At 41.5% G+C, this 15,116-nt stretch overlaps 1 protein-coding gene across 2 annotated transcripts in view; it reads left to right on the forward strand.

Annotated features, from left to right (window-relative positions):
• Aoah (acyloxyacyl hydrolase) overlaps positions 1 to 15,116 on the forward strand; it is a 202,897-nt gene that overhangs the window by 27,811 nt on the left and 159,970 nt on the right. The window lies entirely within an intron of this gene.

Raw genomic sequence — 15,116 nt, forward strand, 5'->3', positions numbered from 1 at the left:
CAGTGACACACCCATTCCAACCAGGTCACACCTATTCCAACAAGGCCACACCTTCAGATGGTGCCACTCCCTGGTCCAAGGATATACAAACCATCACATTTTCCTTGGTTTGGGTTTCTTCAGGGATTTCCTTTTATCTGTGTATTGATTCTTCCATTGCCTGTCTGATACTTTACCTCGCACTTGAATCCCTTGCCATCTCTGTGTATGGGTGTGTGTTGAGTGCTAGTGTGCATGAGTCCCAGGAAGCCATGCACACTAGCCAAGTATTCTCACTGAACTGTAACACCTGCCTTGATGTCATAACATTAAATCTCTTCCTTCTTCATCCTTATTTCTCTGAAGACCATGGCTGAGGAAACTAATAAGGGGGGCATAGGGGAAGAAGGGGGAAGGAAGGAGCCCGTGTCCGGCCAGAGTTCCTCCTATGCCCTGGGCTGGTGGACATGGGAGGGCTGCCAGTTGCTTCCACTCAGCCCTGGGTGGACAACTAAGCCACTGACTCCACTCGACGGGGAGTGGGAGTGGACAAGGGGCAGCCCCTGATGCCAGGATCCCTGGGGTGACACCCTCTGCCCTGGGGTTATGGGAGAGAGGGCAGAGGGAGAGAGGTTCCCACACAGGAGAGAGTCCTTAGTCTGGACCTTGACTGGAGCACAGGGAGCCCTTCCATCAGGAGATTAGAAACGGCTTGTTATGAGAAAGCCTATCCCATCATCCAAGTGCAGCAGGCCTTGATGAACAGAGACAGTCTATGGTTTTAGAGCTTTAGTGTAGAAAGGCAGGGGGAAAGAGAGAATGTAAGAGAGAGAGAGAGAGAGCGGCCATGGCCAAGAGGAGAGAAAGGGGGAAAGGAGAGAGAGAGAAGAAAGGCTAGAGTAAGAGGTTAGAGAGAGAGAACGAGGAAACTGAGTGAGAGGAGAGAGGAGAGGAGAGTGAGGTGGGGCCAAGTAGCCCCTCTTATGATGGGCTGTTTTCTTTACTGTTGCTAGGTAACTAGGAGAAGTCTAGCCTGAAGGTCAGAAGCTCGGGGCATTGTGTATGTGACTACTAACTACGCTTCTCCTGTGGGGGCTGTGGGGGCAGTAACTTCAACAGGAGCCTTGAGTCCAGGAGACAAGAGGGAATGCCTACCATGTCATGTAGGTGAATTATCACCACTCCAGGGTTCAGACCTCAGCTTGACTGGAGACCAGACTGTTTGTGTATAGCCCAATGCCCCACACATGTTAATTTTATTTGTTCTGTGTTCATTATAGTTTAAATTTAATTTCTTTTATAATTTTTATTCCTCCCTGGTTTCTTTTATCCCTTATTGGAGACTTGGATTTCTTCCCTTCTTTCGTGTCTTATATCATTTTATTAATGACTTCTCTCATTTTGAACTGTTTTAATCTCTTCTTTGGCAAGATTTCTGGCATGCCTTTACTATCTGTAGGAATGTTATTCTTTTTTTCTTATAATAGCTTTGTATGGGAGTTGACCTAGATACATTTCTGTTGCTTAATTTTGTGAAATCAGTCTTCAAAAGCTCTTAGAAAGAGGCAGAATGGCGTTTCTGAATGCTCAGAGCGCCATCTCTGTTGCTTCTTGCTCAGAACTCTGCATCTTTCCCTTGGCCACTTCCACCAGGAGCATCCTTCAACACTATTTTTAAGCTGCTCAGCAGTTTCCACTGATTGTGGGCCCTGCTCACAAGGGATCTGGGAGTCCAGTTCAAAGTGCTTATGAGTATCACATTACTCTAAGTCCCTAATCCTGACCTTAAGCACTGTGGCTAAATTCCTTCTGAGCTCAGATGCCATCTTCTGGTTGGATTACTCAGCACCTAGCACTTCTGGTCTCTCCTTGGGAGCATATTCAGAGAGGTCATCTTTACATAACACTATGTTATGTTCATGGGGGTTCCTAATTTTGTTTTAACTGTTTTCTGTGTTAACTGCTACCCAAGTACTGTGTGTGTGTGTGTGTGTGTGTGTGTGTGTGTGTGTGTGTGTGTGTTTGGGGGGGGGGTTGTCAGGGCTCAGAGAGATTTCAAAGCTCCACTGCTTCCGTCATCACCTTTCCAATATTCTCCCTTGTGAAGTTTTCAATTTCACACCAATAATTAGGCATCACTTTGCAACATTCTGTTTTTAAGATCTGTACTCATTAAGACAATGCCTCACTTGTTCCTATAGCCATGTCTTTGATGTATACCCCTATTATTGAGCATTCAGAGTCTGCCCAAAGTCTTACTTCTGTAGTTTGGAGATGGTTTAAATGTGTCCCCCATAGAATCTTGTACTAGAGGCTTGGTTTCCAGTGTGGTGGCCCATTATATGTCACAGCCAAATACAGGCGATCAGCCATGGGCATCACCCTGAGAAGTGCTGATATTACAGAGAGAACTAGCACCTAAAACCAAGTAGTTAGAAAAAAGAACAGCTGTATTAGGCATTTTTGCACAAACTTGAGGTATCGGCTATTTGGAAGGCTGAGGTCATTGAACCCACGAGTTAGTTCTAAAGTATCTTGGGCACTATGTTGAAAAACTGCTGCAAAATAAAAAGCAAGTAGAAGCCAGTGAGATGGTTCAGTGGGTAAAGGTGCTTGCCACACAAGCCTGACAACCTAGTTGTACCCCTAGAACTCACATGTGCCCCCTCATGTCATGCACCCACATGAACACACACACAGATACAGAAACAACAATAACAACTCTTTAAAAGGCAAGTTCTAGTCTGTCTGTATGGGTGCTGATTCCCTTCTGTTATGTTGTGTTGCAGAAAAGAGACAGAAATGAACAGATGAGGCCACCCCATCTTAACCTTCTGCTTCCAAAGAGAGAGCTGGGTAAAGCTGTCTCTCCACGAAATATACACCACCAGGGGTTGGGTAGAGTGACACACTTCACATCTCTGGGTTAAAAAGGGAAACATTGCTACCATTTTCCAAAGGAGGAATTTTCAGGGATTCAGTCATCACTAATCCTACCCACCCACTTGCTGTTTCCATGTAGCAGGTCTCAATGTCACATGGAACCATTTGCATTGAGCTTGACTTTTCTTTTTCTAGAAAAAGCTCTGTTGTCCAAAGGTAAGAGAGTGGAAGCCTAGTGAAGGGAAAGCCTGCCTGTGCCAGGAAGAAGAAAAGCAGTACAGGGTTTGGGGGGTTGTGTTTCCTCCTCAACAGGAAAAACTCCAGTGAATAAAAAAGGGCTTTGGAGTTCATTTTGATCTTATTAGAAAATGTTGGACTTTTAGATGGAAACCAGGCACTCTTGTTCAGTTTAAACAGTTGTACTACTTGATAGATTTAAAGGCAGGCTGGACATTTTATTCTGATTTAGTGACTATGAAAAACCTGTATAGAATAACTACATGAATTTTACAGAATAATGAAGAAACTGTCTCCTTGCTAAATATTTCTCCTAGAAAACATAACAGGTCCAGCTCATAGTGTCTCCTTGGGTCTAATAATCCAGATGCAGGAGGAGCAGGTGAAGACAATATTATGCACATAAACACACATTCATTTAAAAAATAATTTCTAAGCATCCTTTGTCCTCTAAAGCTAAACAAACACAAAATTCTGGCCTTAGTGGTCATAACACAAGAGCCATGTGCTAGAGAATAATCTCTGTGTAGATCACATTGTCCTTTCAATGTCTGAGAAGACCTGTGCTTTCAAATTGTGCAATGTGTTTCTGACCTTCGCTTCCACCTGAGGTTTTACCTATGATTTGAATGAAAAAAAGAAAAGAAAAAGGAAACATAATTGGTGGTGAGTTTCAGCACTAGATGAATGGTTTTGTTTTCAGTATCAGACAGTGGAGGATGCTTTAGGCAAATGCTGTCAAGTGTGTGTGTGTGTGTGTGTGTGTGTGTGTGTGTGTGTGTGTGTGTGTGTGTTTACTGGGACCCAAGACCAGGATCTTGTACGTGCCAGGCAAATTTTTCTATCATTGAGCTTCATTCCTAGCTCTGAAGATAAGATCTAGAGCTGAACCTTTACTATTGGATCATGCTTGTGAGCGAGGAGATAGGAAAATATTCTACAGATCTAGAGGATGAAGACTTAGAAGAATCCATCAATAACAGAAAAAAACAAAAAACCCAAAACAACAACAACAACAACAACAAAAACCATGGCCATTCCAAAGTCAAAGAAGGGTTTTCAAAAATCACCTGGCAGTCACTATGCACTAGGAAATATATGTGTATTTGTATCTCAGAGTTCTGGAGGTCCAGAGTTCAAGTAGATGAGCCAAGTGTGATGCTTCCTGCTGTGTCATCCCATAACATGACATTAATCCATTCACAGCATCAAGAACCTCTTATTAGGCCCCAGAGCCCAATGCTGTGGCATGAGGACTAACTTCTTGACACAGGGACTTCAGGGACACATTAGAACCACAGTTGATTCCTATCAAAATTCCTATGGCAGTCACCACTTGGGTCGCAGTGACAGTTGGGGTGCCATCTAGTTGTAGTTTCCTGGGTAAATCTATCTCTTGCCCAGAGGTTTTACTTGTTTCTGCTTCTCATTCTCACATGCTGAGCTTCTAATTTAGCTCTGGGAGCATCCTCTCTTTTCCCACATCCAGCACTGCTCCAGGGGCCTCCCGAGTTAGCAGAATCATAGAATCCAGTTGAAGAAAGAGATTGCAGAAGTGCCTGCTCCAAATGAGAACCCTGCAGCCATTTTCTGTGAGTGGAGCAACACAATCACAGAAACACACTCATAGTGCTTCTCATCAGACCAAAGGGAGATGGATTTCCTCTGCCTCTTAGTCAGTAATGCAAGTTAATCAAAGAACACACTAATGTCATTTTTTAAATTGCTCTGCTCCAGGCTAAGCTACTTCAACATTAGCATTATTTTAAACATTTCCAAGCTGCCTCTCCCCTCACTTAATTACGAACTTCTCTTAAAAACATTCCTTATGTCATATGATGCTACAGTAAAAACAACCAAACACCATGACCACATTTTCCTTCTTTTTTTCTTTTGTGAGACAGTTTCTTTATGTAACCCTAGGTATTTTAGAATTATCTATGTAGACCAAGCTGGGCTCAAGTTCATAGAGACCCATCTGTCCCAGCCTCCTGAGCACTAGGATTAGAGGTGTGTTCCTCCATGACTGGCATGGTCACATTGTCAGATTAAGAAGGCAAAGTCTGTGGAGGGGAGGCATTTTACCCAAGTCTGAGGTTAGGAAGCTGGTGCTAGAATCCAAGTTTCTTGAGTTCAGTGACATCACAACATCAGATCCCCTCCACAGTAGTCACCTTCAAATGAAGCTGTATGGAAGGGAGGACAGTGAATTTTTACCACTATATTGAGATAAAGTTCACATGCAGTACAAGTCATTGATTAAACCCGTAATCACAGTGGCTTTCTATATGTTCAGAGTTATAATCCACCACCATGATTTCAGAACATTTTCATTACACCAGTGACTTAGTTAATGTCCTATTGCTGTCAAGAGATACCATGATGAAGGCAACACTTATAAAAGACAATGTTTATTTGGGAGCTTGCTTACAATTTCAGAGGTTTAGTCCAGCCCAGCAGACATGGCACTGGTAGATGGCTGTGCACTTTACATGCTGATCTAGAGGCAGGAGGCAGAGAGAGCCAGAGCCAGCCAGAGAGAGAGAGAGAGAGAGAGAGAGAGAGAGAGAGAGAGAGAGAGAGAGAGAGAGAGAAACTGGACCTGTCATGAACTTTTGAAACCTAAAAGCTCACCCTCAGTGACACTTCCTGAAACAAAGCCAGACCAACTCCAGCCTGACCACACTTCCTCATCCTTCTAATCCTTCTCAGTTAGTTCCCTGGGACTAACCATTCAAATGTATAAGCCTATGGGGCCATTCTCATTCAAACCACCATAAACCATACATGCCCACCTTGCCCAGCACCTAAAATCCACTCATCCACTTCCTGTCTTTTATATTTATTTGTTATAGATCTTTTGTATAAATTGAACCATATAATGTTTGCTCTCTTGTGATCCTTGTCTTTTGCCTAACACAGTGGTTTCTGTCACTTTGCATAACTTTAAATATGTTTTTAGAGTTACATTCATGTCACATGCATCAGAGCTGAATAGTATTCTAGTGTATAGACATCAACATTTTGGTTATCAGCCTGTTAGCTCTTGAGTACATAAGGAAGTGGGAAAAAATGCTACTTCAATGTTTGAACATGTATTCTGGTTTCCATATAGGAGTAGAGTTTTTGGATCCTAACAAAACTTTTCTAACTCTATGCTAAATAATTTGAGGAACTATGAGGTTAGTCACTAAAGTGTCTACACCATTTTACATTCCACTACTTTATGGTACTTTTCATTTTGATTCATTTTCAACACTTATTATTACTTTGTATTGCAGCACATGGTAGGTATGAGCTGCATCTCTCTTGAGTTTAGATAAAAGCAAGCATCTTTAAGAAAGCACCTATTCAGATGCTTTCCATGCTTTTAATTGTACTATTTATCTTTATTATTAAGTTTTATTAAATGTTAGTCTAGAAACTTCCATCCCATTTATAGCTAGCTAACTTACTTCTTCTTGATCATGCATAAACTGTTCATTAAACAAAGCTATCTTCTAAATACAGCAAAACAAAGCATGTCCACTTATTAGTTTCCAAGTATATAGATCTGATATGGCTAAATGTAGACCCTAGAAGGTCTTGAGGATTACCAAACCTCTATAAATAACACTTGTCATAGCATTGGCAACAATAAGGATAAGAGAACTTCATCTTTCCCAGACAAATTTTACTATCAACCAACATTGGGATCCATTCATATTTCTGCAAACCCATTTTTCTGAGTATTTTTAAAGCCTTCTGATGTATTTTACTTCAACAAGAGGGTGGAGTCAAGGAACTTTTGCCCTTTGCTGGACTTTTAAGATTGTTTGGTCTTGGACTCCAGGACAAGGGACTATGGTGCATATTTTACATATCAAAGCAGATCTCACTTCCAGGTCTTCCCAGCATCCCTCAGTCCCTATCTGAAATACCCTGAACTATCCATCCCAGAAATGAGCTGAGCTGCTAGAGTCCATTCTATATGAACTTACGGCCTAATGTACAAAAAAGAAATAAAGGACCAGCACTAAAAAAATAATGTAGTTGCTGTCTTCTAAGAATAAAGGGGCTAGGATCATAAAATGCTGATTCATGGATAAACAAAAGAGAACCTGGGGTGGGTGATTGAATTAATATGTATATAAAAGACTGGGCTTTGGTCTGCAAGAGCTGAGCTATCCAGAGGGAACTGCTTAGAAAGCTGTCTGGAGCAGAAAGCAGTTTCAAGCAGAGAGCTGCCTCCGGCAGAGAGCTGCCTCCGGCAGAGAGCTGCCTCAGGCAGAGAGCTGTCTTGAACAGAGACCTATCTGGAAAGCCATCTCAAGCTGAACACAGGCTGTCAGCTTGTACCCATGATGGACTCTGAGTCATTCTTTCACTGTTCCCAAACACCTCTTCCTCAGAAACCTTTCCAAGCTGAGGCTGGTTCTTAGCAGAAGAGGCTTGTCACATAGACCCAGGGTCATTGAAGAAGCTCTCAAGGACAGAATCTTCCCTTCCTCCAGGTACAGAGAGGGAAATGGCTTTACAAATGGACATTTCTTTTGTAACTCTTGCAAACAGATCTGGAGGGCAAGGCAAAGTTTCTGAAGGCAATGAAGAAGTATGCAGTTTGGCAGAACAGAGATGAGAATTGATACAGGCTGAGCTGCCAAAGAATTTCTGCTGTGAGAAGCAATTAATCAAAGCACTAGGGCTAGTTAAATGAGTTGATCATTGCCTAGGGAGTGAAATCTCTGAAGAGTCCTGTGAAGGTTTGAATAGATATGGCCCCCATCGACTCCTGCATTTGAATGTTTGGCCCATAGAGAATGGCACTATTAGAAAGTGTGGCCTTGTTGGAGGAGGTGTGGCCTTGTTAGAGGAAATATGCCACTGTAGGGGTAGGTTTTGGGGTCTTATATGCTCAAGCTATGCCAAATGTGACACACAGTCTCTTGCTTTGTGGGATCATGAAAGGCAGTTTGTGCTCTGGTCAAGCGACCCAGTAGAAAATTCCATAAGGGACAGAACAGTGAGTCACGTTCCCAGACACAGGCTCCTGATACCACGAGTCCTCAACTCCATAATCCTGTGACTATCAGTCATGTGGGCAATGTCCCAAGCTCCTGGTATTCTGGCTAGATTCCACCTCCACAGTTAATCTGGCAATAGCAAAGTATAAAAGGTACTGCTTGGCCCTTCCTCTCTCTCTCAAGCTCTTGCTCTCTATCTTGTCTCTCACCTCTCGCCTCCTCTCTCCCCTCTCTTCCCGCCTCTCTTCACATGACCATGGATGGCTTCCACTTCCCTACTCTTCTCCCTCTCTCTGCCTTTCTACAATAAACATCTTAAAACCACAGACCGTCTAACTCATCGAGATCTGCCTACTGGAGCAATAGAGAAGGCATCCCTCTTACAGGCCTCCTGCCAGGTGGGCTGCGCTCCAGTCATGGCCCCCAGTCAACCCAAGCCTGGGCTAGCCAAAGACTCTCACCCGCATGAGAACCAGCCAGCACCCTTTCTCCCCCTGCCCCCTTTTCCCTTCGGCCCGGGGATGACCAAGCTGCCCCTGGGACCCTCACTTTGTTCTCAGCTCTTCCACGGTGTCCAGCAAAGTGCTGTGATGCCCAAGAGCTAGAACCTGTCATCTCTGGCCTCTGTGAGGCCCAAAGACATGGGACTGCTCCATCTCCACGCCCCACGGACTGAGGTTCCATGGCTTACCAGAGCCAGACTCTACCCATGCAGCCGCCTGCTCAGATCCCCAGATCTCTGGTGGGATCTGGGTCCCCCCGCCCTTTTTATTTCCCGGACGACAGGCACCCCACACTGATTATGGATCAAAAACTCTTAGCTTTTTCAGCATCTTGTCTACCTATACACTGCCATGCTTCCCAGCATGATGATAACCTCTGTAAGTGTAGTCCAGCCCCAATTAAATGCTTTTCTTTGTAAGAGTTGCCATGATCATGGTGTCTCTTCACAGGAATAAAACCCTAACCAAGACAAGTCTTTGGGAAATTCTTGAGTCTTTTATGAGGTACCTAGAGGTAAACAATTTTATTTGGATTAAAGTAGCCCCATAGCAGCTACTTTGATTCCAAGGTAAATCTCTATTTGCAGTCTTAGAGTTGCAGAAATTATTTCTAGATTCCTTACATCAAGATGAACTTCTGTGTTCGGTTTACCCAAGACCTAGAGTTGTAGACTCCTTCAGTCTAAAAGAACCCGTGATTATCTCCCTCCTTTCTTTTCTATCTAATTATCAAATGTCAGTTCTTACAAACCCAATTCAGTTTCTGCCTGAACTGGTTAGATACCATATACTTCAAGGTCATGTGATCTTTCGCAGTTCTGATGAACCTTCAACATGGGCTCAATGGACAAAGAAAGTTTAATTTACTTATTAGAGTAGGATCACGTTCAAACACATTTTGAATTTTTAAAATATTGTTCAAACAAATCAGCCCAAAGCATGAATTCATGAAGTTTCAGAATCCCAGAGAGAACTTACCCCTGAGGCAGCAAACAAAAAGCACATAACAGCCTCAGGTACCTGTGCCTAATTACTGGGTATTCCTTGAGTCATGAAGCTCTGCTATGGATCCCACTGGCTGAAGAAAATTTATAGGAAACATCTATACAGAGGAAAATACTTGATACCTGTAAATAGTTTCCTTGAGCAATTATCTACAAAACAGATTAAAGTAAAAGCAAACAGGTAACAATTCACGAATCAGCATCCAGAACTAAAGCTAGTTCAGAGGCACTCATCTAGTACCAAGATCTGACAGCATTTACCAAGGGTGGAAGGAATCAAGATGAAGAAACAATTCATTGGTTAATTGGTCATGGTGTTTCCCATGTTTAACTGAGGCTCAGCTATTGTACTTAGTTCCATGATGATTTGGTCTAATGATGTTTGGAGTAGGAGTCTAGTCATATCAATTGATTTCCATAAGTTTTATTTGTCAGTTGTCTATTTTATACTTCTTGTTCTCTTGGTGTCATATTTGAGGAAATCCTGCCTAAAACAAAAGACACAAACATTTTTTAAAATTTTTTTATTAGGTATTTTCTGTATTTACATTTCAAATGTTATCCCCTTTCCTAGTTTCCCCTCCGAAAATCCCCTATCCCCTAGCCCCTCCCCCTGCTCCCCCATCCACCCACTCCCATTCCTGGTCCTGGCATTCCCCTATACTGGGGCATAGAGCCTTCACAGGACCAAGGACCTCTCCTCCCATTGATGACAGACTAGGCCATCCTCTCCTACATATATAGCTAGAGCCACAAGTTCCACCATGTGTTTTCTTTGGTTGGTGGTATCGTTCCAAGGAGCTCTGAGGGTACTGGTTAGTTCATATTCATTTTCCTTCTATGGGGCTTCAGACCCCTTCAGCTCCCTGGGTACATTTTTTGGCTCCTTCATAGGGGACCATGTGCTCTGTCCAATGGATGACTGTGAGCATCCACTTCTGTAGTTGCCAGGCACTGGCAGAGCCTCACAGGAGACAGCTATGTCAGGCTCCTGTCAGCAGGCTCTTGTTGACATCTGCCAAGTGTTGGGGTTTGGTGATTGTATATGGGATGGATCCCCAGGTGGGGAAGTCTCTGGATGGTCGTTCCCTTAGGCTCTACTCTGAACTTTGTCTCTGTAATTCCTTCCATGGGTATTTTGTTCCCCATTCTAAGAAAAAAAACAAAGTATCCACACTTTGGTCTTCCTTCTTTTTGAGTTTCATGTGTTTTGTAAATTGTATCTTGGGTATTCTAAGTTTCTGGGCTAATATCCACTTATCAGTGAGTGCATATCATGTGTGTTCTTTTGTGATTAGGTTACCTCATTCAGGATAATATCCCCCAGATCCATCCATTTGCCTAAGAATTTCATAAATTCATTGTTTTTAATAGCTGAGTAGTACTCCATTTTGTAAATATACCATATTTTCTGTACCCATTCTTCTTGAGGGACATCTGGGTTCTTTCAAGCTTCTGGCTATTATAAATAAGGCTGCTAGGAACATAGTGGAGCATGTGTCCTTCTTACCGGTTGGGACATCTTCTGGATATATGCCCAGGAGACTTATTGCTAGATTCTCCGGAAGTACTATGTCCAATTTTCTGAGGAAGCGCCAAACTGATTTCCAGAGTGGTTGTACAAGCTTGCAATCCCACCAACAACGGAGGAGTGTTCCTCTTTCTCTATATCCTTGCCAGCATCTGCTGCCACCTGAATTTTTGATCTTAGCCATTCTGACTGGTGTGAGGTAGAATCTCAGGGTTGTTTTGATTTGCATTTCCCTGATGATTAAGGATGTTGAACATTTTTTCAGGTGCTTCTCAGCCATTTGGTATTCCTCAGTTGAGAATTCTTTGTTTAGCTCTGTACCCCATTTTTAATAGGGTTATTTGATTTTCTGGAGTCCAACTTCTTGAGTTCTTTATATATATATATATATATTGGATATTAATTCCCTATCTGATTTAGGATTGGTAAAGATCCTTTCCCAATCTCTTGGTGGGCTTTTTTGTCTTATTGACGGTGTCTTTTGTCTTACAGAAGCTTTGCAACTTTATGAGGTCCCATTTGTTGATTCTTGATCTTACAGCACAAGCCATTGCTGTTCTGTTCAGGATTTTTTCCCCTGTGCCCATATCTTCGAGGCTTTTCCCCACTTTCTCCTCTATACGTTTTAGTGTCTCTGGCTTTATGTGGAGTTCCTTGTTCCACTTAGATTTGACCTTAGTACAAGGAGATTCGCATTCTTCTACATGATAACAACCAGTTGTGCCAGCACCATTTGTTGAAAATGCTGTCTTTCTTCCACTGGATGGTTTTAGCTCCCTTGTCAAAGATCAAGTGACAATAGGTGTGTGGGTTAATTTCTGGGTCTTTTTTTTTTTTTTTTTGGTTTTTAGAGACAGGGTTTCTCTGTATAGCCCTGGCTGTCCCTGGCCTCGAACTCAGAAATCCACCTGCCTCTGCCTCCCGAATGCTGGGATTAATGGCGTGCACCACCACGCCTGACTGTTCATTTCGGGGTCTTAAATTGTATTCCATTGATCTACCTGTCTGTCACTGTACCATTACCATGCAGTTTTTATCACAATTGCTCTGTAGTACAGCTTGAGGTCAGGCATGGTGATTCTGCCAGAGGTTCTTTTATTGTTGAGAAGAGTTTTTGCTATCTTAGGTTTTTTGTTTTTCCAGATAAATTTTTCAAATTGCCCTTTCTAATGCTGTGAAAAATTGAGTTGGAATTTTGATGGGGATGCATTGAATCTGTAGATTGCTTTCGGCAAGAGCACCATTGTGAGTATATTAACCCTGCCAATCCATGAGTATGGTCCAGTGGGATAAACTTTCTATATACTAGTATGAGGAGGATGTATTAGTTACTATTCTCTTGCTGTATATAAAAAGTACCACAAACAAAGCAATGCATAGGTAGACTGGTTTACTTGGACTTAAGTTTGTTAGGGCTAAGAGTCTAACACCATATGACAAGAAAGTGTGGCAGAAAGCAGGCAGACATGGTGCTGGAGCTGGAAGTTCAGAGTTCACATCTTAAGCCACAAGGAGAAAGCAACAAGAGGGAACTGATGCATGGCTTTTAAAACTCCAAAGCCCACCCCCAATGGTGTACTCTTTTCAGCAAAGCCATTGTCTTAGTTAGGGTTTTATTGCTGTGAAACACTATAACTATGGCAATTCTTATAGAGGCATCTAATTGGGGCTTGCTTACAGTTTTAGGTGTTTAGTCCCTTATCATCATGGCAGTATTCAGGTAGACACAGTGCTAGAGAAGAAGCTGAGTGCTCTGCATCCAGATCTACATCTGGGTCATCGAGCAGCAGGAAGTGAATTGGCTTGAGCTTCCGGGACTTCAAAGCCTGACTCCACAGTGACAAACTTCCTCCAACAAAGCCCCCACCTATTCCAACAAGTCCATATTTCCTAATACTGCCATTCTCTATGGACCAAACATTCAAACACATGATTCTGTGGGTACCATTCCTGTTCAAACCACCACAGCCATACTTCCTAATCTACCCAAGTAATGCCACTAACTGGGGACTAAATATCATTCAAATCACCACAGTGAGTAATTTCATCTATTTGTCTGCTTATAGCTGTCAATTTTTTCAAATTTCCTCATTGAAATTGCCTTGGCACACTTAAGCCTTAACTATAGACTCAAAATTTCTAACCCCTTGATTCTATTTCATTGGCCCACATGTCTCCTACTTTAATACCACACTATCTTAGTTAGCAACTATAGTTTTGTAGCTTGCTAATTGTGAAGTATGACTCTTCTAACTGATTTTCTTTTTCAAAATTACAAGAAAAATCTATTCTAAGTCTCATATAGTTAGGATCAGTTGGACCGTTTCTGCAGAGAAGTTACAATTGTTTTGGAGATGACATTGAACCAGTAGGTCAGATTAAAGAATATTGCCATCCTAATACCATTGACCATTGGTTCACTGATCCATCAACATAGTATGTGTTTCTGCTTATTTGGGTCATCTTTAACTTCTTTTAGTAGAATAATTTCAAACAATATATTTGCATGTTTTCAAGAAAGTGTCTCATACAGTAGCCCATGTAGACTGGAAATCACTATGTAGCATAGAATTACCTCAAAATTATGGCATTTCTCCTGTCTCAGGCTTCCAAATTCTGGAATTACTGGTCTGCATTCCATACCAAACTGTTTGTTTTTTCTTTGTCAAATTATTTGTTTATTTTGTCAAATTTATTTCTAAGTATTTAATTCTTTTTGATGCTATTATAAACAAAATAGTTTTCTTAATTTCATTCTTATTTGCTCATTTCTACTTCACAGAAAAACAATTAGTTTTGCATTATTGGTTTTTTATTGCTCAATGTCATTAAATTCACTTATTAGTTCTCATCGTTTATTAATGGGTTCCTTAGGGTTTGCTACCTACGTGATGACATCATTTGTGTAATATCTTGTTTTGTTCTTTCTAATCTGAGTGCCTTGCATTTCTTTTGGTTAACTAGTTATTGTGGCTAGTATTCCCACAGTAATGCTTATGGGGAAAGGGTTCTGGCTTTTGTGATTTAATATCATGTCAGTCATTTTGTGAATAGCCTTTATCAAATTGAAGGCTTTCCCTTTCATTATTAGTTGGGTTTTGATGTGGTTCTTTTGCAGAGAGTGAAAGTTATCAAGCATATGTATAGTGTTCTGTCAAATATCTCCATCATCTATGGATGACAATGTGAGCTCTGACCTTTATTGATGTAGTATCATATGCTAGCTGATTTCAAATGTTACACCTTATAATTTGGGGACAAATCTTACTTGGTCAATGGACAACTTTTTTCTATATTGTTGTATTGGATTTATATCATTTTTTAAAAAAATCTTTGGAGTTATATTTATAGGAGATTTGGGGATATATTCTTGAAGGAATATATTTTGGTACTAGTCTCACAGGAGTTAAGAAATATTCTGTACTTTTTCATTTCTAGAAGAGATGTGGTGAGTTAGTAAACTTTACTAGTAGAGCTTTCTCACCACGTTAGAGTTTTCTTTGGATAAGCTTTAGGTCACTGTTTCAGTGGCTTTCTGTGATATATGTCTACTGATTTTTAAGACCAATTTGGCATTTTGTATTATTTCTGAAGATATCTCCTTACTCCATCTACTAAGGTATGTTCTCAGTTGAGGGTTCCTCTATTTGGATGAGGTTTCTAAGAAATCCCTTTGGCCAACAACTCAACAAAATGTAACCCAGTCCTGGCACTGGAAATTTTATTTGGTGGCATAAACTATCTAGTTGGGGCATTGTCTCCCCATTATATGGTGACTTCATTTACTTTTATTTTCACAATATGTATATATTTTAGGAGGCTTCTACCATGTAGGTTTCCATGCCACTTTCCAAAAGAACTGCTTTAGTGTTAGTCCCTCCCTCCATTTCCTTCTTTATCATGCCATCCCATCCTCTTGCCATTTAATCCTCCTATGTAGTTTCTCCTTTGCCTACTTATGATACTATACTCTATT

This window comes from Mus caroli, chromosome 13, assembly GCF_900094665.2.
Source record: "Mus caroli chromosome 13, CAROLI_EIJ_v1.1, whole genome shotgun sequence".
NCBI classification, from domain to species: domain Eukaryota; kingdom Metazoa; phylum Chordata; class Mammalia; order Rodentia; family Muridae; genus Mus; species Mus caroli.